Raw genomic sequence first — 25,007 nt, forward strand, 5'->3', positions numbered from 1 at the left:
TACAGGAAACTATTTCTTCTTCCATATTGGCATTCACAGTGTAGCGAGTTGTTGATGAGAGACACTCACAAGGAGTTTGGTGAGCTTGCAATGTTGTAAATAGTGCTGGATGCTTATGAGCATTCAGTGAGTGTTGTAGGGCCTGCACCTATATTCCACTGCCATAACTCATGGCACTCTTATCAAGAATACTTGACAGTTACATTTGGTTAGGGAGAAATGAAGAGCACTTGAAGGCCAAGGACTTTGTCTGTGAAGCTGGGAAAACAACCTGGCTGGTGCTTTGCATCTGGGGATTCTTTCATGACTTCTGCGAGGACAATGGTGAGACTGTTCATAGTAATTGGAAACCAGAGATTTTTAGTGAACAGAGTGGCTTGCACTTAGCCTCCAAGAGGTGGAACTGAGAGCTTAAGGATCACATATCCCCTATTCCTTTACTCATGACTATCTGTTAGTTCCCCAACAATTTTATGCTGTGCCTGAGGGCTTTGATCTATGCTGATGTGGACCTTGTATGTTACTTCAGGGGCAGTATGTTTTTCACCATTCTTGCTGATTATATGAAAATGGAGAGAGTGACTGATACACCTGAAGGATGTGCCGCCATTCAGTGGGACCTTGATAGGCTGGAGAGTTGGGCAGAGAGAAACCTAATGAGATTCAGCAAAGGCAAGCATAGAGTCCTGCACCTGGGGAGGAATAACCCCAAGTGGGGGTCGGCACAGGTTGGGGGCCGACCTATTAGAGAGCAGTGCTGCTGAGAAGGACCTGGCAGTCTTGGGGGATGGAAAGTTGTCCATGAGCCAGCAGTGTGCCCTTGTGGCCAGGAGGGCCAATGGTATCCTGGGGTGCATTGGAGGAGTGTGGCCAGCAGGTCAAGGGAGGTGATCCTACCCCTCTACTTGGCCCTAGTGAGGCCACAACTGGAGTGTTGTGTTCAGTTCTGGTCTCCGCAGTTCGAGTTCTGGTCTCCACAGTTCAAGAAAGACAAGGAGCTACTGGATAAGGCCCAGTGGAGGGCCACAAAGATGATCAGGGGTGTGGAGCATCTCCCTTATGAGGAGAGACTGTGGGAACTGGGCCTGTTATGAGGAGAGACTGTGGGAACTGGGCCTGTTTTGTCTTGAGAAGAGTAGACCAAGATGGGATCTCATTAGTGCAAATAAATATGTCAAAGGTGACTGTCAAGGGTGCCAGACCCTTTTCAGTGGTGCCCAGTGACAGGATGAGGAGCAATGGCCATAAACTAAAACATGAGAAGTTCCATCTCAACATGAGGAAGAACTTCTTTACATTGAGGGTGGCAGAGCACTGGAACAGGCTGCCCAGGGATGTTGTGGAGTCTCCCTCTCTGGAAACATTCAAAACCCACCCAGACGTGTTCCTGTGAACCTGCTCTAGGTAACCCTGCCTTGGGAGCGGGAGGCTGGACTAGATGATCTCCAGAGGTTCCTTTTAACCCTAACGATTCTGTGATTTATGGAAAACACCGACTACATCAATGTAAATAGTGTATTAGTCCACTGGATTTACTCAACCTGACCTTATCATATTAATACCTGTATTGGCTATCCTCCTCTGTTCTCATGCTCCCCATTTTACTTCCAGTTGTAGCCTGATGAATTGGCTATATAGAAAGTCTTTGATTAAAACAGCTAAGATATTGCATACAAAGTATCACTCTTGCCCTGAAGGTAAACTTACGCATTATTCCCACTTGAAAAAAAATTGTCTCTGAGAATAACCAAGAAGGGTTAAGGAAAGTGAAAGAGAGTTATTGTCAGTGGATTTTCCAAATGATGTAAGATGATTATGGGCTTCAGAGATTTGCACTAATTAGAATCTTTATGTGAGTAAACGATAAAATGAAAATGTTTCTGAACTCTCAATTATTTATAGAGAAAAAACTGTATTCTGTTTTCTCTTAAAATATGTCTAGCCTTAACATGACAAATGATGCAGCTCACAATTTTCTTATGACACTGTCTGATCCAGTTAGAATCTCTTCAGAGATTAATACATTTATCCAATACTGAGAGGGGGGAAAAAGGATGTAGAAACCTCAGCCAGAAATTGATATCCATGATTAAATGAAGGGATTTGTTCTGCTAACCAAAAGGCATATATCCACTCAAAATTCTCTACTTAGTGACCGTGGGACACAAGGGGCCTGTGTCCTAACTCAGGTACAGAAAGTCAATTGTCCCCAGGAGTGAGAAGGTGTTGACTTAACTTGTTGATTCAGTTGCTGAGGTGTGATGATTGACTTGAACCTTAGACAATGTATTGTCTGAACAAGGACTTTATGCTCTTTATCATTTGTGGAAAGGCCTCATTTGAGATCGGGTCTCCAAATTCAAGAGGATTTAATTGCCTAGTGTAGTTAGGTGTTTTCAGAACTTTGGTAGACATCTCTGTGCATCTTAAAATAGCTAAATACCTTTGTAGTGTTGTCTAAAGAAGTGTGTGTGACTCTAGATGGAGTTGAGGGCAGAACTGGAAACGGATCCAAGATCATTCAAGGTCCAGTCCAGCACATCTGCACAAATCATCCTTCCTCTTGAAATTTATTCAACTGTGTCACAATTCTGTGCTCAATTCATTTATTTTTAAAAACAGGTACTGTATACCTTAGAGTGAATTTAAGATTTAATATCTTATAATTTATTGATCACATTGAGATCTTCATTAAAAACACTGGATTGCCCTGAGTGTGCCCTTAAACTTACTTGAAACCAATATGTTTTAATAACTTGGCATAGTTGCTTCCATTTTCTCCAGTGAGAGACCAATTTTATATTCAGTAGGTTTACAGTATTATTCAAACAGCTCTCACTCCACTGACAACACTTGTAAACAAAACAGTACAGGAGAGAGCATTTCTTCAGACAAGACAGTCTATGACAATAGTAATAATTTTCAACAAATGCACATTCTAAGGAAGAGCAGATATCCACAGAGGACATCTAAGTTGTTTTTTTTTTAAAAATCTGAACACATTCTGTTTTTACAAATGATGCAGTGTTTCACTTGCCATTTTCATGCCTTCAGGTTTAATTAGAATGCCCCTGACAGTACTTTCAGTATTTTAAATCTCCTTAAAGAATCTAAATATACAAACAAGTATAGTTTACATTAATATAGTTTTCTCAGGAAAAGCCTTCTGTTTAGAGAAAATTAGGCATAATCAGGTACTGACTGTAGACAAGCCATGATAAGTGTTTCTGAAACTGCAATAAGCATTGAAGATTCAATTATTGTGATATTAGGAATCTGAAAGCTAGGTATAAAACAAAGAACTTCTGTTGTCAGGGTCAGGTGATAGCCCAGATTCTTTTTTTTATTAATTAGTCAGTCTGAATGCCTAAAGCAAGAATAAAAACATTGTGTCCCTACAGAATTAAAATTTCCAGACTGAACTCTCAGGGCAATGTTTCAGTCCTGTTGCTCCAGGGATAGAGAAAGTATGAGAGTATATTCTGTATGACATATATCTCTCTTGTTCTTAAGAGAAAATCTGTTAATTTCACAGTATTGGAATTACCTTCTTAACAAGTATTAATAAATATCTTAAATAGACTCATGAAATTGTGGAAAGAATCATGTAAAGTTCTGAACTGCAGGACGTTAAAAGACAACTGAGATTGCGACAAAATTCTCATTTAAAGAAAAATGAACATTGCAAAGGCATCAAATATGGTAAATTTGAGTATGTTTGTAATGAAAACCACAGCTTAATAAAGAGGAAACATCCAACCAATTATGTCTCATGTCTTTATTTGATGTTACATGCATTTGTAGTATACATATTCTAATATCTTTTAGTAAGTCTATATAAATTATATATTATACTAACTTATATATTTGCAAGTCTGAAGGAGAAGTACAGTAAAATTTTACTTGTGTACATTTGGAGAGAACTTACTTTAATGGAGTATGGAGGAGTGCATGGAGGATTTCCTTCAGCATTAAAAATAATTGTTATTTCACTGTTAATCTCAGATGGAATTGGATTAAGACTTCATTTATCATAAATGGCCATTCCCTACTCTCAAGTTCCTGGATACTTCTGTGTCACAGGAGGTTATTGCCTGACAATTGCAGAGTTTGAGTCTACTAGGACCATGTGGAGCTTTTTTCCAACCTTGAAAAATGCTTCTCAGCTTGCTAACATCTCCTTTTTTTTTTGGTTTTGTTTTGGATTTTTTCCTCCCAGATCCTTGCTTGATTAACGGGGTAGTTTTATTGCATGAGATTTTGTGGGTAAGTGGAAGTGGGAAGTTCAGTTGTGGAAAATGTGAACATCTGAACATTTTCATTCAAAAACCCTCCCTGAAATTTTTTTTGTGGTATGGCTGAACAATAATATTGGTTTGAAAGTGTGTGGGGTTTTTAAACTAGTATTTCCTTTTTCCCCCTTCCTGTTTTCAAATACATTCAAAACCTGAGACCAGGAAAAACCTAGATATTTTTAGAGCCAAATTTTTTAATCAAGAGTAGGATGTTCTGGATTTTCAGTGCACTTTAAGAACTTGCAGAAGCACAGACTGCATAGTGCTGAATTTAAGTGTCAGTTCTATTGTCTTCTGATCAATAAGATCGCTTAAAGAATCCAGAGAGACTGACAAAGAAAGAAAAGGAAGTAATTTAGAGAGGATCACTGCAAATGCAGCAGTCATGATGCTTTGAGTGCAAACCCTGTGTGTTGAGCTGCAGTAAAAGAAATGTAGGCTAACAGCCCAAAAAGGAGTAAAATATAAAAAAAAATGTATTTTTCAATTGACTGTGCCACATGCTGTACAAATTAGCAATAAATTGTTTTTTCCAGGAATAGTAAGTATGATATGAAATGCAAAGTAATACTGAATGGTTTGATAGATGTGAAACAAATACTTAGAGTGACAAAGGATACTAATGAAGGGTAGTATACACTGCTGTTTTAATAGCCTGTCACCAAAGGGATATACTAAGGCCATAGAATGTATTTGCTGGTGAATGCTTTCTCTTCTTATTTTTTAGGAAAGAGAATATAGTTGGATGACTCCTGACTAAACTTGTCAGTACTTAACTGTGAGCCTTTTCCATGTATCAGTAGTAAAACTTTCTGTCCTTGACCTTTTCCATTTAATCTTTTTTGCAGGAGAAAGGGGTGAGAGGGAGTAACAGGAGAGAACAGAAATGGAAGGGGAGGATAACAGAAAAGGAGGTGGTATATTTAACAGATATTGAGAAAACAGATTTTTTTTCCTGTTTCTTCCACTGAATTTAAGTATGACTTTGGGCAAGTAAAGTAATGTTCTGGTTTCCAATATGCTTTAGTCAGTATCTTGAGGATTATTTGTCTCTAGGTACAAGAAGTACAGAAGAGATGTAAATATGTAAAAATTCTTATTTAAAACTGATTTAAACTAGAGTCTTTCTAATGGCTGCCCTTGTTGATTGAAATGATGAATGGCTGAATGACAGCCTCACTAAGGGTAGTAGCCTGTTTTGAAGTGCTTAAGAGTTTCATTATGTAGTGAGTCACATTTTGATTAGTTACATTTTTTAGAATTAAAGTATTTTGTTCTATCTTCCGTGTTAAAAAAAAAAGAACCAAAAAACCCTTGATACTATGCAAATACACTTTATGATTCATATCCGCAAACAATACCAACAAGATAAAAAAGAAAGAGACAATGAGATATGTCAGATGAGATTTTAAAAGCTTTGCCAGTGAGAAAGAACTGAAAATCCTGCACTTGATACCTAATGAATATTGTCTCAAGTTTTAGAATTACTTTTGCAGTATATTTGTGCTACTGTTACTAGAAAGCTATGGCTGTTATTCTTCCCAGGATCTGCATTACCATGGTAGTTTTTTCTGTTGTTCATATAGGACTGTTCTGAATTTTAAAAGATCTGGATCTGGCTGAGGATGAATAAGCAGCTGTAGGCTGCAAACACTCTGCTTGTGACTTCTACAGGAGGTCACAGCAAAAGAGAATAACTGATCAATCAGCCTGTTCCAAACCAGCCACAGGAAATCATTGCTTCTGCTATGTGTGGGCTTGACAGCTGTCTATCTGAGCATTGTGTATTACTGTTTGACAGATGTCTATCTGATCGTTGTGCATTACCGTTCAAACGTCTCTGAAATTTTCAAGATAAAGACCTAAGAAACAAAATAAAATATGTGTGAAAGTGACACTGTTTTTTAAGATATAAAATAGAAAGTGACATGAGACAAGAGCACCCAAGATGCTTTTTTTTCGTGAAGGTTTGACTTTTCCACTTGTTAATATTTCAACCTGTTACCCACAAAGCAACAGAATGAGACACTGCTTGATGTTGGCTACACAGCAGCCAAGATCCTTATCTGACTTTACAGGACACAAACCTCATTTTTAAAGAACTGGCTCTGTAGTCTGTCTACAGATAGTCCGTCAGAAGATTGAAGTGGATCAGCTGCTGGTTTCAGATACTTCTTTCCATGCTCTAATAAATTGTGTGGCTGCTGTTCAGAACCTTTATGCAACCAAACATAATTTTCTAAGTGTAGGTGGAAGACTGGTCTTGACGTGCAGGATAATTCTGACTTTTATAATAACAATAACTGTGGTGTCCGAGCGACATTATGCAACAGTCCTTGTGACCTTAAAGCCCCCAGATTTGCTGTTGTGACACTTAGCTTCCCAAGATCCCTTTACAATGGTAGGTGAAAATCTCCATTTTGCATCCTAGAAAACTCAATACACAGGAGACCTAAAAAAATGTCTTAGTGTTTTCCCTTGACAGTGGAAAAAACTGAAATACTTTTTTTCCTTCATCAAACAGTTTATAGTTTAAACTCAAAATACAAACACCTGCTAATGACTGTGAAGGAACTACTGTAACTCAAAGGTTAAGTTTCTGTAACTTGAAAGAAAATGCTGTAAGTCATTGGGCCCACAGAAGCTAGCAAGGTGATTATCTGTGTGTTTGCTCTTGCCCTTATTCTCTATGGCATTTATTTGGCTAAATTCATAAAGGAAAAAATTGATTCAGGATACATTTCTTTAAAATGTCATGGAACAACTATGAATTCACATGTACTTTCAGTAGTCTTTCTGTCCTCTTGGCCGGTGGGCTTAAAATGTGTGAGATGGAAAGAAATAACTGTATTATTTCTTTTGCAGTCTCCAGTGTGAATCTTTTGAGGGGGAATCAGATGAGTCATTTCAGTCTAAATCGCAAGGCATATATTAAAACATTATATTACTCCTGATATTAGTAGGCCTAATGGGCATGTATAATTTTTCTCCTTAATGTGTATATTTTTGGAGACATTTGATCCCTTCTTTCCCACTCTCCCCTCTTAGATACCCCCTGGAACAGATTAGGGCTATATTAAGAATTTGAATGGATTCTTGTTTGCCTTCCCTGAAAGACCTACAGGTTTTTACATTATTGTTCTTTCCCTCTCACCCCATTTCTACCTGCACTGAGTGTTGGTTTGTAAAGAACCTTCCTAGCATGGTAGGTTATAATTTTAAGTAGAACAGTCCTGAGCAATGCTTACTTGGTGAGATCCTCAGAGGTTTGGGACAAGAATAGAGTCTTAACTGTTCAAAGAAAGTTTCAAAGCAAACAGTGGGAACTCAGACCCAGCACTTTGCAGTTTGAACTTAGATAAACGCTGAAACAACAACAAAAAGAAACAGAGAGATGAAAGACTACTGGCTTTTCTGGCTGAGTAACAAACCTGCCTAATGGGGTAAAGTATCACTGAGGTAGTAATGGCTTCTGAAAAAAAATTATTGTGTCAAATCTGAAGTTCGGTGACCCCTTTATTAAAAAGGTGTTTGATGCCTTTGTTTAAAATTGTAATCACCACAGAATATACATAGCTGTAGTTGTAAATTTTTTATTCTGGAAAAAAAATTTGCACACTTCCATACAATGGTAACATGGCAATTAAAATCTTTATTTCCAGATGTTCAGACATCTAAGTATTTTTCCAAATCATATTCAAACACCTGCATAACAGAATTAAATGAGTGTAATAGAGGAGAAGAGGCACTTAAATTTAGAGATTGAGGCTGTAATTTAATGGCAAAAATCCATTTGAAAATGGATCACTAAGCCCTGGCTCTATTAGAGTACAATTACTGAGAAAGGACACCTTGTGGCAATTGGTGGTTGAGTAAATGCACATGCCTGTGAAAAGTTTACATAGATGCTTCTTTGTGATAAACGTAATAAGAACCTGTGGTTCTCTTCTCTGTAAGGATCAGATTACAGTCTGGTAAAGTCCATTTTATTGTATTTAAAATATAAATTATCAATAGACAACTTGCTACTGTTTTGTATTTAGGTTTCTTTTTCTAAAACTTTCTTATCAGTGTTTTGCTCTTAAAATAGTTATCATAAAATTTAAAGTCTTTTTTACAAGCTCAGGATTAATTCCTGTTTGAGCAAGAATTCACAAGAATGGTTTTGATGTTCAGGTTTTTTTGTAAACATTATATCTTTTTATCCAAACATCCTTTGTTTTTATCTTTTTTTTATATTATCTGTGCTTTTCTTTTCTCAGTTCAACACAGAAATATCTATGTTCAAGGTAATCAGCATTTAGGTGGTGGCTCTTTGTTTAGAGTCCTTCAGAGGACTACCTCTGGTAGGATCATAGCAAGTAGTGTTTTCCAAACAAATTTTTGAGCTGAGCATTTGAGATCTTAAGATAGTGAGGTGCACATAGTTCTCTTTAAGGTGCTCCTTGACCCAGTCGTGTGGTCTTTCAAACCTATACATGCAGTACTGAACCTTGAGTAGCCCTGGATTCACGTCTGGTTTTGTAGATGGGCTTGGGACCACCCATAATATTTAATTTCATTTTTATGTCAGTCTCTATTCTGAATAAAGACAAATTTAAGCAGAAGACCTCAAATGGATGAGATAAGGTTGTCCTATGATCAGTTTTAATCATACTTTAACTTAAAAAAATCATTGGCATAATATGTGATGCAGGCACATATTCCCCACACACTTACAAAGAGAACTATTAGCTCCAGTTGCAAAAGAAGTGCTGAAGGGTGAGAATCTTCATGTGAATACAGAAAGAGAGGCTAAGAATGCTCCTGAGAGCCTTGAGGATTTTCACAAACAACGTACAGCAGAAGAACAAAATTGAGGGGGGTCATATTGTGAATGTGTTCATTCGAGAACTGAATTATTTTAGGAATGCTTCCTGGGAGGCTCTAAATCTCAGTCTTACCAATTAATGAAAAATTATAGTGTTTAAAGAGCCCAACTGCTTTTTAAAGATATGTAAGGCCAGAAAATCAATTTTTAAATCATGGTAAGTAGTGGTAAGTACCATCAGCCTGGCAGTTTGTTGGAACTTCTTTTTTTTTGTACCTATGTTTTGTACCTATTTGTACCTATGTTTACAGCAGTAATCTCGAGTTCACACTTTTAATTCAGAACTAGTTTTCCTCAAATTACATATTTGGAAAACGCAAAAAGAGCACTTCTTCCCCAGTTGTTTGACTGTTGGAAATTAACCCAAACAAACAGATTAGCATTACACTGCCATTGCAGTGAATGTAGTTAATGAATATAACAATAAGCTGAAGCACATCTAATCAAATTGAAATAAAATTATTATTACCAAATAATAGTGTGTATCTCAGATTTTTAAATGGAATTGCATCAAATATTAATTTAAGATAAAACACAGGGGGAATTTTTCTTGAAGCATGGCCAAAGATGAAGGTTTTCTGTTTTATTATTCACTCTCACAAGGATATCATCAAAATTCAATCACTCTTTTGTTTTATTGATATCCAGAATTCCATTAGACCTGGTCATGTTGGAGGAAAGATGAAGCATGCCAGCTTTTTATCTCTGTGTTCATGCTTCTTGCAAGTAAAAGCATAAAATGGGATTCTGCAAACATCATTGAATATCTTGCCTAAGACTGCTGTTAGGGTTCTAGTAGGCCTTTTTACAATTTCAGCTGCTAATCTACTCTATGTGATAGTTACGTTACAAATTATTGTTTGTGTGTTTTGCTATTCTAGGTCAACTGTACGAGTACATAAAGAAATTTCTGCTCAGCATTTGACATGATTCTCTCCTGACAAATCCAGCATTTCACTGGGAAGAACAGGCATTCAAATCCTGATGGAATCAGGCTGTTAACGTAAAAATCTCTTTTGCAGCTCTGGTACCTTTTTTCTGATGGCAACACTGAACCAACCATTACTGATGTACTAGAGACAGGAACAGATTAGGTAATGCTGCTGCTGAGGGCCAGTGTAGTCAAACAGCAGGAATTTATTGTTGCTCTGATGCTATTGAGCACCTGATTTACAGTATAGCACAGTATAGGATCAGTCAGTGTCTTCTCTATGGCATCAAAGTTTTATCTAATTGCTTGTGTTGAATTTTTCCTTACATGGTTAAAACATAACGTAATACAACTGTATAGTTTGGAATGTGTAGTACCTTATATAGTTGTATTAATATTATCTTATTATAATTATCTTATGATAATTCTGTATTCACTTAAGATATTGAGATATCGAGTTTCACAAAACTTCTTCATAGTGAGTTTCCAAGTAAATGTTGGTTTTGTATATAGGTACATGAAGTCGCAGACCTCATCTTAAGCATAAATCCTGTCTCTTGGTGTCTTAGAGGTTGGGTTTTGTTGGGGGTTTTTTTGCATGTAATTAGGCATTTTAGTTAGTATGACACACTAACACACTAAGTGTGTAACACTCTGAGACCCAGTGCAGTTAATGGAGGCAAATGTAAGGATCCAACAGCACAGAAACACCTGAAGAAAAGCGGCTTTAGTGAACATATATATATATATATATATATATATATATATATATATATATTAGGTAGAAATATTGAATCAAGTTGAGATTGATATTTATTTTCCTAATTTGTGTATTTGGTGCCCATGTTGTGATAGAGAGTGAGCTGACATGCAAGAGGGGAATATTGCTGCCAGAGAAAGGAGCTTTGTTGGCGCAGCCCTGCTTCTGGCTCTACCACACTGACGCCCCACAATGGGCCAAAAGAAAGAACATGTGGGAAAGCCTTTTCCACCCCCTTTATATCTCTTACCGTTTACTTAGTATTAGATTTATTTTTACTTACTATTATACTTCCATATTTAATAGATACATGAGTGATTTAGCCATTATTTATTTCAAACTGAAAACTATTTTTGATCTGTGATTTCTAGGAGAATGTTTAAAGAATTTTCAGGCTTAGAAAAAAATTAAATTTCTATTCTCGTCATTGCACAATCAAAGATTCAAAACGCATATTTATACTTACGAATACATAATTACTGAGACTTGTATATACATTTATTTGTGTACATATCTAAATGTTGCAAGAGAAGCATCAACTCACTGTGTTGCTTTCACATAATTTTGACAGATACTTGAAATACAGATTTCTTTGTGCATAGCAAGAACACGTGTGTTTAAGAAACAGTATCTGTTTGCAGCTTATCTAAAAGAATATGAATAGATAAAAATAGATATTTTTCATCTATCAATGGGACCAATATTTTAACTGATACATTGAAGTTCCAACCCTTACAAAAATGCAATAGGCAGGTCATTAATCATAACCATTTAGGGTTTCACTAGTACAAACCCATACTTTAAATTGTGATATGAAGTTATTGTTTTCTTGTACCCATGGGAGGGTATGGTGATAGTACTCACACAAAAATTAAATTAAAGTGGGGCTTCTTATTCATGATGGAAAATATATGCTGATTGCAGCAAGAAGTACTCATTTTTTGCTTTTTTTTAGAGAAATACAGTTATGAAGCACATCTGAAGCCTGAGCCTAAAAACATTCCCTTCATTTCTTCAGATGTCCTAGACCTCTTCTGTCAACCACCATTACTTCAAGGTTAAGACGCATGCAACACTAGATATGAAATTAATATGAATTATTTAAACTGAAAGGTTATTTTAAATTACCACTCTTCAAAAATATGTGGAATCTTTAAAAGTGTGTGAAAGTGTTCTTTTGCAAAAGAAATATGAAATGCCCTTAGTAATTTGGAAGCATTTCCTGATGGTAGCCAGAATATCAGAAGTGAATATTAAATAACTTCTGAATCACTGAGTTCTTCTTATCTTCCATTACAAACTTTTGAGGCTCAAACAAGATGATTTTCAGCTTCAAGAAAGTACTTAAAAATGCTTTATTGGATACCAACAGTAATTAAAGTATTTCTGGAATTGCCAAACTATAAATCTACGAGAATAATAATTAAAAAAATAAGTGTACGTAAAATTAAGAGAGTTTGTATCTCACTAGTTTTTCTAACTGATTTTTTAATATACTATTTTTCAGATGAATAGTCTATAATTGCTTTTACTATTAAACAGATTCTTAGATAGTATGATGATCAGAATGATATAATTATCCAGGATGATAGACTGAACTTTGAAACATAAGGATGTCGCTTACATAGTATTATTTATCTCCAAACATAAAATAAGACAAAATCTCAAATATGGTTATGCTTTGCAGGCTAAGAAGATATATTCTAGGAAAAATATTTCTCCTATTAAACTGAGAGAGGGTAAGTATACTGGGAATTTCAAAGGAAGTTCTTCTCCACCTAGTTGTAATTATTTACAGCATGGTAAATTTTTCTATAACATTCAAATAAAATAATCTCATTCAATAAAAAAAATTCAAGAAATATGCAAAATATTTTCGTGTATCTTGAAAATGTTAGATCGCTTTTGAACTGTTGCCAAAAACATGAGGTGGCCATGTCAGCTTATTCCAAGAAGGGAGACAGAAAGAAAATTAATCCAGTCTAGCTATCGGAAACTCTTTAAGGGGCTATAAAGTAAAATACAAATGAATAGTACAGATGATTACTCAGTCAGGAAAAATACATTTGTCCATTATTCTGTCTATTCATCTGCAGCCTTTGTCACTCAGCCTCTTCACTTAAACACATTTGTAAAAATAGCTTTCAGGCCAAAGCTCTGAAAAAGCTGACACAGACAGAAGAGTGAAACTTGCTGAGTGATTCTATGATTTTAGAAGAGTATTATATAAAATTCCCAATATCAGTGGAAGGGAAGAAATCTTTATTCTACCCCACTTCCTTAGGGCAGTAATAAGTACTGTAACTATCGAAATAATTCCATCCTGTGTTTTAATTTTGAATTTATCTTTTTCTCCTTGGTTTACCAATGAGCATTTTTGTTACCAAAAAAAAAAAAATGGTGGCATAGATATTCTACCACTGTGCCTTCATTCATAAGTGTAGATACAGGACTCGTACAAAATGCTTTGGCCATGAATCCATAGAGGAAGATGCCTACAGTGAAGTGAATTTCCAAAGGTAGCAGCAGTGTTTCACTATGGCCAGGCAGAAAATGAAATGCCTCCATGTAATAGTAATAAGTAAATAAGGTGTATTCAAGTACCCAAAATAACCTGTGGGACAAAAGTTCTTTTTGATAAGTGTGAATATGTACACTGCTTTCCACCAAAAATGTTGCTCCTTTAAAAAAATGCATAGTATCATATTGATAGCCACAGGGAAAAAAAATCAGGCAGAAAGCATCATTTTAGATTTGGTGCAGGTGAACTCCCTCTTTGTCATGCTGCTCAGGCAGCTTGTATATCCTGCCACTGCATGGCTGCCACTGTAGCCCTGCTCATCCATCAAACTCAAGGAAAAGACCTGTGAGATTTCAAAGTCTGGTGACTTAGGTGCAGACCCAGCTTCAGGGATTTGATGCAGTTCTTAGGTAATATTACCCTTCTCTGACAGATCAGCACAATTACTTTAAAATGTACTTTATTATTTAAACATTTTTATGGTTGGCCATAGAAGTTAAGCAAAGATATTTCACTGTTATCATTCTGAACCATGGCATTGCCCTCCTAAGAGAATTAGGGTAGTTCACGTAACAGAGCATATAGAGGTTGCTTCAATATTCATGCAGGAATTACATAATAGCTACACCATGAAAAAATTTGCTTTTGTAGTTTTTCACTACTATGTTTCAAAATAGTCTCTTGTGAAATATTTTTTCTGTGCTGCTGCTTCCTTGATGGCTCATTTTTTGATTGCTCTCTTAAACATAAAATAGGCATCTCTGAGATATGCAATTAAAATGAGGATATAAACAGGGATTCATTTAAAGAAGGATTATGAGGGGAGTTCTAAATCTAACTATATAAGTAAGGACTACAAATGTAACCCAGTGCATTCATTATCTGATTGGCAGAAATCATGTAGCAGCCAGCTGAGAAACAACATTGAAATTGTTTTCTTATACTATGCAGTTTATCAGATGTATGCTAAAGAATTCCATCTCTATCTGGTGTCAGCTTGACCGATTCCATATTCCACTTACTGCAATGGAAAACAAATTTCCTCCTTCCCCCCCACTATGTTGGTGCAACTGGCCTGAAGAAAAGGTATTTGGGAAGTGAATGTATAGACTTTGTAGAAAATCTGACCATCTTTCTGTCCTTCATTTACACAGCTACTCTAATAAAAATAGGACAGACTATGAATAATTTTGATGACTAATCCAACTAATGCTCTAATAGCTTTGGATGTCTTTCTGTTCTGTCACATTATTTCAGCTCTGTATATGTCTATACCATCTCCTCTGCAATTTGGGAGATATAGGCAGCTTCCCTACCTCACCTGCTTTATCTTCCCAAAGTCATGCCAGTAGTAAAAGGCAAGAATTCACAAGGATACAATGGCTTCTAATGTAGAAATCTACATAGATGACACATAGTGTAACACAAAGATAAAATCTGTATTTGGATTTTGAGAATATGCTTCTATGAGGGAAATGGCTATGGATTTAAGGTAACTCTGGAGGAAACTCAGGTACATTCTTACTACCATCTAGACACCCATTTCACTGTCTGTCTGAATTGCCTGTCTGGCAGTTCAGAGTTGAGGAAAGAGGAGTCATAGTGATTTCAGAGGTGTGTTTGGGTAGAACTGGCCACCCATGTCCAACCTGGAAACCAGGGTAGCTACAAAGGTTGATTTCTTCCAAGCATGTCAGTAGCAGAGAGACAGTCTGAGAAACACAACACTGTCATTTTTTAAGAGATTTCAGAGCCCAATGCTCAGCTGGAAAAGCTTTGAAAAGCAAACTAGCTGTGCTACATGTCTGAAGGAAGCAGAAGCCAATAGAAGTTACCTTTGAAAATACTGACCTAGGAAGGGCAACTTGAATAGCAGAACTCAGAAGCAGAGTACCTGATGAAATATTTTTTGATTCCTATAATGCTAAAAAAACCCCCAAAACAGCTAAAAGATATAACCAACCCATCAGCTAACAAGATACAGGAATCCAGCTGCTGACATTGTTACCTGTGTTTGACCTGCATTCTGGCAAACAGCTTGGCAAAGCCTTTAGATAGCATTACATTCAACTAGATAGTTTGAATAACACCATGACAATTAATTAGCTCAGGACTCCTTCCAAACCTTATGAAAGCATGAAACAGTTGCCTGATGTCTAAGATGAAGATTCCCAAAGCAATAAAAGTAATTTAATCCCCATATTCAAAAAATGTGGAATGAGTCTATTCCCAAAGACAATTTTCGTAACAGCCCAGTAGCTGTAAACCACTGTAGTCTGTGGATTTGAAATCCAGTTTTCTTCCTCTTAATTGTTACACAGCTGTAGCAACTGATCACATAGTCTCCTCTCCTCCCCTCCCCTCCCCTCCCCTCCCCTGCAATAGCAGAGAGAAGAGAACCCACCAACGCTCTCCATACTTCTCCAGTCAGATGATAGTCTTTTGACAACACAGGATAACTATTTCCACTTCATATTGTAATTGTTTAGAAGTATAGCTCCTTGCTTACCCTTTCTGTACATTATAGCTTCTGCTGAGAAATCCTTGCTGCAGAGATGCTCCCTGTTTAGTTATACCAGCATGAACTTCTTAGTCATCTTCCAGTTCAGTGGTGATCTACCTCTTCAACTGATATGTTTCTTTGGTAGATGGGAACAGTGACATAAATTCTGGTATTTTAATTTTTTACTATTCATCTGTTTTACCCTGTGAAGCTCATGTGTATTCAAGTAATTTTTAAACGATGTGGGTTCTGCCGTCAGAATGAAAGGTAGGTCTCTTGTTCGTTAAGTATTGTTTCTGATCATACAGCAGTTATCAATGGTTTCTGTGGTAAGTTCTTGCCAAAATTCTACTAGACATTTACAGTCTTGTGTGATGTTCCTAGACGTGCTTAAGAAGTCCTTCTTGTCTGGAAAGTCTGCATCGTGAATATAATTTCTGTTTTAGATATGTGATATGCTGAAGTGATTGGAAAAGTGCAGGTGTATAAGTATCAACACTCAAAAGTTTTAAAATAAGCCTTTAATGTAGCTGTTTAAAATAACTCTTTAAATGTGTGCATTCAAACTAAAACCATATGCTAGTCTATATTTGCAACTGTTTTTTGTAAGACCATATGCAGAGAGATATTCTACTTTAAAAAAAGTAGCAACAAATGTATCTTTGTACTTAGTTATCTGGAGTATTATAAACAGCAATTTTTGGTTTATATTGGTTTAGCATTCATTTTTGCAAACCCTTTACCTATATTTTTGTTATTCAAAAGTACCAGTAAAGACAGTGAACAGCCCTTTTTTTGTTTCTTTTTAAATTTTTTTAACCTGTAAATAGGCCATGAAGCCATGGTGAGACACCCTGTCAAACTTGTGTAGAATTTCTGTGAGTCCCTGGGATCCTGGTTCAGAAGGTCAGTGTTGAAATTCTACTTCATTACACAAATGTATGGCCGTATGCTGCCATCTGTCTGCTCTGCAGCTGGGAGTCAAGTGCACCATTAGTTTTATGTATCAAATTGCAGCTATTTTCTGTGTTTCTGAAAAGCTTTAAAGGCTTCTGATGTACTATTTTACCTCATTTCAAAGCAGTTTCTTGGTCTGCTTTGGCTTTTCATGGGAAAGCAGACTGCAAGGCTGAAAGGTTTGACATATATAAACAGGTTATTTTTTCTCTGCTCCCCAAGGCAGTACCATTTTTATCATCTTTAGAGAATGAAAGAAGAACCAAATTGGTGTTGTTTGTGATATCTGTCATTTTCGCAACTATTACTGTGACTACGTACCACCATATTCCAAAATACTATATGAGAACTCAAAATGTTAATTCAAGCCAAAGCCTATGATGGACTTTTTCTTAATTCATTTTTTATAAAAGCCTTGAGACAGAATTTGGACTGACTAGCATCCTACAAATTCTGTATATTTAAGACTATTAAACATCATTATTGTGATAAAAAATGTAAGGGGAGAAAGAAATGGCATGTTGTGTTTTAAACCCATCTGGAAACTAAGCACCTTGCAGACACTCACTCACTTCCTACCCTGCCTGCCCTCACAGTGGGGAAGAGAATTGAGAAAAGAAGCAAAACTCATAGTTTAGGATAAGAACAGTTTAATAGAGTAAAAGTATTATAATAACATTAATGATAATAATAACAATACTACTGCTACTAATAATTGTCATGAAAATGAGAGAGGGAGAGGAATAAAACCCGAGAGAAACAAGAAACAGCTGCTCACCACCCACTGACCAGTGCCCAGCCCACCCCCAAGCAGTGATCGGCCCCTCCCAGCCAACTCCCCCCGGTTTGTGTACTCAGTGTGACATCCTATGTTATGGAATATCCCTTTGGCCACTTCGGGTCAGCTGTCCTGGCCATGTTCCCTGCAGTTCCTTGTGCAGCTCCTCACTGGCAGAGCATGGGAAACTAAAAAGTCCTTGACTTAGGGTAAGAACCAACATCCAAAACATCAGTGTGTTGTCAACATGATTCCCATAGTAAACCCAAAACACAGCAGTGAATCAGCTATTACAAAAAAAAATAACTCTATCCCATGCAAAACCAGGACATGGCACAATATTCATTTATTCTCTTCTTGTAATATGATGAGACTGATACTGTAAGTTTTATTAATTTATTCCATTTTTATTCAGATCTTAACATTTCATTCTTCCCCAGTGCCAGTTTGTCCATTTTAAGTTATGATGCATGACCAAGTAGACGGTGAACACAAAATAATTTGTATAGCTCACACCATATCCATTTGACCATGCCAACATTAAGAAACTATTTGATAATTTCAAATTAGACAAATTGATAATTTGACAAATTTTTAACTTTATCAATTTCCAACTTGAAATTGTCAATATTATCTATAATACTTATTGTACTGTGTTTTAGTGAATTCATGTCTTCAAAAACTAAGAAATGATGATATGACATGATACTACTTTCCAACTCCAGAGGGAAAACCTTTTTCAAACTACCACAACTTCGCAGGCAAGAAGACTAGTTTTTATGTAGGTGCTATGTGTTTTTTTATTTATACTCCAAACTATTTAATCCAAAAAAAAGATGTTATTCAAATACTGAACATTTACAAATCTGCTCCAGAAGTTGATTTCTTTTAGCTAAACCCTAGATAACCCCTTCAGATTAAAAGCAAAGATATTTGTTATTGCAATAATCATGAAGAATAACAGTTACATTTTCTGAAATAGGAAAGCAATTTGGCAAACTGTGCATATATTTTCCATGTAGTCAGCCATTTCATGACAGTGAAACAAATCAAGAGAATATATTTTTATAAAATACTGTTTCATTATTATTTAAACTATAATTTTCCCAGATAAACAGCATTGTGCATTTTACCCATATGCAAAAACACTTGTAAAACTGAGGGATTAATGGAGGGTCATCATTTACATGAAAGCATAGGAGAATGAATTCTGTACCTTTATGTTCTTGTGAGGAATATGAAGGTAATAAAACCAACATTTGTTCTGAGTTTTTTTTCAAGACTACGTGCTGTTAAATAGTATTGCTAAACTTAATACACAGGCTGTTTTCAAAAGAACAGATCAGGAAAGATCAGAAATGACATCTAGAATTTCCAGTGTGAAGTTCAAAGCATTAGAAATGCTGAGGAGTTTTTATGAAACTTTTCTTAATTATGTGCTTTATGCCCTTTAATTAGCAAATTAAACAGAGTTTTTAACTTTGATTTTTTTTTCCCATGAGAATTATCAATCAACATGAATGCTTTTTAGAGAAGACTGGTTTTATTTTAAAATAGTTCTGCTTTCTGCAAATAACACAATGAAACTGTCAAAGCACCCTGCCCATTACTGTTTTAGCAGGTGGTCATATCATAAGCAGAATAAAATAAATGGTTTTGTTGTTCAATTTACTTTTCTTTCTTTCCAAGTAGATCATGTTCCTTAAGTTTCTAATATAAGCATTATGAAAAATTCACAGCACAGACCTGTAAACCCTGGGGAAAATGTTACCTAAAAGAGATTTAAACTGTAAAATTTTAAGTAATTTTTTAACAAACCATATTTTTAGCAGTGCTCATCCAGTATCTCTGTCTCAGTGTCTGTGTTTCATGAAAATCATGTAAAAGATACTTCTTTCCTAGTTAGAGTTTGATTCACAATGCAGTACCTCTGGCAGAAAGAGCTTAAGCAATTGCTTGAGTGCCTTCAGTGTTTTAACAGCCACACAGACAATTTAACTCAGTTTAAAAGTATCCATCATCAGATAGTCCATTTTCGTTAAACAGCCAGTGGATGTTATGCAGTCGGAACTGCTGGGAGGTTAAATCACATAATCAAAATGTGATGCTGAATAATATGGCTCGTAAGAAACTGGTTAATCCTATCTTCTGAGGCCATTGTAACAAAAGTGATGGTTATATTATATTAACTAGAGCCACTGAGATTGAATTGTGCTATTTTCTGTGGAGACTGGGGGCTTTTTGTTTGTCCAGGTCTAATTTGGTAAATCTTAGGGTAAATTAGCATTTTTTCTGCTCAGTAGATTCTGCATGTACCACTACTTAAAGTTACTCAAGAACTTTTCCAGCATAGAAATCTGAACCAGAATTCCTAGTGCTTGGAGGATTCCTGCTGCCTTGATCTCAAAGTGAAGACTCTTGCATCCTTAGCCTTTTGTTCTTCATTTCTAGACTGCTTTCTTCACAATAGATGTGATTGTAGCTGTAGATGCAGTGTTCTGCAGATAAGGGATCACAGCCATATTAAGCTCAATAGCGGTTTGGGTTTTTTCCCAGGATCAGAAACTGGTAGTAGATTTTCATGGGTGTTAGGAATTAAATCAGTAGAAGGAGTTCCAAAGATGGGATGAAATGAAATGAAATGAAATAAAACCAAACAGACTGAAGTTCCTACCCATGGGAAGCTTCCCAATTTCTGGGTTTTCCCTTTGATTCAGAGTGAAAATTTTCCCACCAAAATGAAATTTGAAAAGTCTGACCGGTTCTATTTTGAAGTCATCTTCAAGTATGTTCTCAAAAAGATTCCCAACTACATGGCTTTCTTCCCCCTCATCTCTCCTGTTTCCTACATAAAAAAGGGTTTTGTGTATTACTCTTTCATTTTTCTTCCAGTCTTCCGGTTTGTCCTCTCAAACTTGCTCCACAGAGTTTGCCTTCTGCCAAAGTACTGCAACTTGTTCTTTCTTTCATGATGCAATCAAATACTCATACTGTATTGAAAGCATGATCAGTAAATGACATTGTTTAGTTTTATGTTCTTATGAATGTGTATAGTTCTTTCTGTGAAAATAATGCAATTTCACTGATCAGAGGAATTTATCATCTTGTACCAGTAGGGGAAGTCTCTGATTTGTGTGTGACAGAAATCCACAAAACAGATCAAAGTACTCTTTTGTTCAGAATGCTTGAATGCATCTTTCTGCACAAGAAAAGAAAGAAAAATAGAAAAAAAAAGATGTGGTTTCAGTTAACTGTATTTCCACAATAATAATCCTTTGATATTAATCTGGATGCTCAGGTAAAAGGTAGGCTTTCCAGCAACACAGCAGTCCCCTTTGAAGATCTAGCTGTCCTTATAGCACAAATGCTCTATTTTCTTCTATTTGGGCTCATCCTCTGAAACAAAAGCTAGACTGGAAAACCCTTGCTGAAAAGAAAATTCTTACTGGAGAGTGACTGCTAAGAAACAGTGTCTCATTAAGTTTCCCCAAGACTTTCATCTCGCAGCTACTAGCAGAAAACTCAATACAGCTCACAGCTCTCCTAGCTCAAGACTTTAAAAGCATAATCCATTTATGAAATAGGCTTGGTTGCTCCTGTTTCCTTTAATGTGAGAACCCTCTTTGTCTCATGGCCTGTGAGTTCTGCTTTCCATCTACTTGCATGCTTCTCTCTGAAAGTGTGAGACAAGATTAATAGTAAATGGGTGTACTTGTCAAGATTTCCACTTGCTGAGAATTTCTAAAAACAAGGAGGAATGCTGTACAGATGAAAGCTTAGATCTGCTATATGAAAGTGAATACTCTGGCTTGATAATATTGAGTGGACTGGAATAATTAGTGCAACAAACAGATAAAAATATCTCAGTTGTACTTTAACCTTCTTAGAATCGGAATGGTTGTGCCATCAATGTGGGTTACCTAGTGGTGTGATAAGAATAATCACTCTTGTCAATATAGATAGAGTCTCACAGGTGTTATTTAGCCAATCCCCTGCCATATGGCTTCCTGTCCTGTTGCCTGAATCCAGTGGAACTAAGTGAGAATTTTGAATGTTCAGTGCTGGAGAGAGGACAGCTATAAGCCAAGAGAGAGGCTATATCTTTCCTGTCTTCATTCTCTCACCTTCCTCCAAATTCAAATTTTATTGCAGTCCTTTCAGCTCACCTGTCAAATTCCTGTTATTTTTATCTGTCATGCTTATATAGATGAACTGTGTAATCCACTTTTGCTGCTTGAAAATAGGATGATACTCATCTCTGGGTAAGTAGGTCAAATTTGGCTTTTTATGATTATTGACATTTTTTTTATGGCCCTGCTATTTTACTCCTGTCAGCTGTAATGCACATGTGGAAGCACTCAAGGTAACATTAAAGATAGATGGGATAATCGCTGCAACTTGCTGCTGCATTGAGAAATGTAGTGTAACTACTTCTGCAGTGGAGGTCAGCTTCCAGAGGGCACACAAAGTACCAGCACCATTTATATCTTTGATCTCTGGTTAGAATGAGTGAGCATTGAGACTGAACTATATGCCTCCCCGAGGTCCCCCTTTATCCTGGAGATAAAGAAAGTTTGCTTTGCTGCAAATCGGAGTTTTCCATCTCCAGGAAAATCAGTCCAATGCTTTCCAAGACTACTAAAAGCTCTGTGGAAGTAAATGAAGTAGATTATCAATTGCTCTCTGTTGGCATCATGGGTGACTTAAGTGTTTTGCATGTTCTTGAGTAAAAGTGAAAAAACCCTAAACTGTGTAAAAAATAATTTCTTTTCATATTTATAGTGCACTCTACCCAATACAGTTGTGAGTTAAATGGTTCTAATTTTCATTTCTAGCAGATTTGGGCCATTTAAAATGACTGGTGTGCATCTTGGTATAATGAGAGCAGAATGTGAAAAAGAAATAAGGCCAAGTAAAAACTGAGACAGAAAAAAGGAGTTAACAGTACTCTGTTTAAAAAAAAGAAAAAAAAAAAAGTGAGAAAAAGTAAAACATGCATCTAAAGAAACCGTTGCTCAGCTCAACACATCAGGGACATGAATTTCCTTTCATTTGACAGATTTCCTGACAGCTTTGGAATTAGTAATCCTTAAGTAAGGTTTTCGCTTCAATAAAAATGATTTTCCATTGGAAATTGGTAATTTTATTCCCAAAATTAAGCAGAGACAACCTACATCTTCTGAAAACAATCTTAAATAATCTGTGACACTGAAAATTATGATTAAACATTAATTTACAATTTATGGTCAAGTCATCCAACTTCATTCTCATGTGAAAAAAAATTTCATTACATATTCCATTCTATTCACATAGTATTTTTAAAGTTTCCTCTCCTGTTGATTTTGTCTGTGACTTCAAGCATGGAAATGACTGTCAATTTTTTTTCATTTTGTTCTTCTTAAATCAGTGATATTTTTCTTTGAACTACTGCTATTCAACAGAAGTGGATCAGGGAGTGATTCAGAGAGGTTCCCCTTGGTATTTCATAGGAATGGCAGAAGTCTCTTCTTAAAAGTTAGCTACAATACATAAATCAGGAGTAATATTGTACTCTTCTGTGCAACTACATCTGTAACTAAGATCAGAATCTGAGTGTACAGACAAGACAATGGCTACAGATCAGACTTTATTTTTAAGACAAGAAACAGAAATGGATTGGATACAGTACCTATGTAAATCTATGTAAGTACAGATTTTCAAAATCAGAAAAAAGAGTGGAACCTTTTAAAGTTCAACAAAGGCAGTGCAGGGTCCTGAATCTGAGGAGGAATAACCCCATGCACCACTACAGGCTGGGGGCCAACCTGCTGGAAAGCAGCTCTGCAGAGGAGGGAGGACCTGGGGGTCCTGGTGGACAACAAGCACATTTGTGTTACTGTACTTGGAAGATGATAACAGCAAATGATGTCTTATCTTCAATATATATAATTTGGGGACAGGGAAAATTAGTCCCTGGTTCCATGTAGTCAAAGCTAATTACCAAAGAAAGCCAAACAATGCAAAAGACAGAGTTTGCAAGCACATGTAGAAACTTTGGTTGTGGAACAGTCTGAAATGCCTGTTTAGAAGGTCTGTTTTTCTTCTGCATAAATATGATGGTCATTGGTATTTTATTCTGACAGCTGCACAAGGTAAAATTTAGTGGCCCCTCTTTGAATTATGGTGTCATTCCTCTTACAGTATGCTCTTACAGTACTCCACATAAACATCTAGTCAGTGACTTGTGAAAGATGTACTCTTGAACCCACTCCATCTTGTTAAACCCCTGTTTTAGATATGACCATCTTACTGCTGCATTAAGTTCTTCATTCCACACATTACCATATTTCATGCATATTTTGCGTTTTAAAAATGTGTGATTTCTTCGGAACTAGTAAAATGAGAAATTGAAGTGGATCCAGCAAAGGAGTTTTATGAAACAAATTCTTTAAATAATAACTTCTGGATTTTTGTATATAGCACAATTTAATGTTGGGTTAATATTTAAATAATAAACAAAATTATTAAAGATTCAGCAGCACTGTATTTTAATCAAAATGCATTTCTCTATGGCAGTGTTCCTCAATCTTCTTTTAACCATTATTGCTAGTAAAAATATTATGGAGATGGTGAGCGACCATGTATTTATTTGTGTTTAAGTTCCAGTAGGTTGACAGAAAAGCTGTAGAAATAAGCATGAAATAGTATGCATGACCTATTTTGCTAGGTAGCGTTAAAAGAGCTAATTCTGGTGACCTTGTTTTAACTTTTATAGTAGGAGGAAACTGTAACAAAGTTACAAAAGTTACAAAGTTGCAAAAGAAACCATCAGTACCCAGTTAATGCATGCTTTAAATTAGATTTGCCTTGTCAGCACTAAAATGACAACGAACATGACTTAGTAACTTTTTCTCTCACTGTACTCTCCAGAGGGCTTTCTTTCCTCCCAAAGCGTTTAGAAAGACCTCTGTTAAAAAAAAATGAAGTTCCGCTGTTAAATAAGGGTGCCCTCTTATGGAGACTATGGGCACAAAGTGTTGTCGAGTATTTAAAGATTTTTTTGAAGGGCTTAATAGGTTTACTTTACAAATCAACACAATGGGTGGTCAGTAACTCAGCAGGTGGACAAGTAACAAAATGTGTAATTTAGAAAGCAGAGATAAGCATTTCATTTCTTTGTTGTATCCTCTTATGAAAATCTTCCTCTTTAGGGCAGGTTTGCCTTTTGCCTTCGACTCCAACAACTACTGAATTTCTCTTTTGATTACAGGTAAAAATTGTACAAGTACAATTAACACTGATGGAGAAAAAATTATTCAACACGTGGGGGAAAAATAAAATGTGAATAGCTGAGGTAAGGCTTGATTTAAATTAATAATTTTGTAAATGCACCTGTGTTAGTGTGCTAATGAA

The 25,007-nt window shown here is 36.1% G+C and overlaps 2 long non-coding RNA genes across 2 annotated transcripts in view; both read left to right on the forward strand.

The window, feature by feature from the left end:
- LOC116789359 overlaps positions 1-10,150 on the forward strand; it is a 29,452-nt gene extending 19,302 nt beyond the window's left edge. Inside the window, exon 3 of the long non-coding RNA XR_004358002.1 lies at positions 10,047-10,150. This is a non-coding gene — a long non-coding RNA (uncharacterized LOC116789359). The remainder of the gene's footprint in view (positions 1-10,046) is intronic.
- A 2,391-nt stretch (positions 10,151-12,541) lies between these two features.
- On the forward strand, positions 12,542-24,945 carry LOC116789360. Its single transcript, XR_004358003.1, has 3 exons — positions 12,542-12,595; positions 16,711-16,786; positions 24,865-24,945. It is a non-coding gene; the product is annotated as an uncharacterized LOC116789360 (long non-coding RNA).
- The last annotated feature ends 62 nt before the right edge of the window (positions 24,946-25,007 follow it).

This window comes from Chiroxiphia lanceolata, chromosome 7 (assembly GCF_009829145.1).
Source record: "Chiroxiphia lanceolata isolate bChiLan1 chromosome 7, bChiLan1.pri, whole genome shotgun sequence".
NCBI classification, from domain to species: Eukaryota; Metazoa; Chordata; class Aves; order Passeriformes; family Pipridae; genus Chiroxiphia; species Chiroxiphia lanceolata.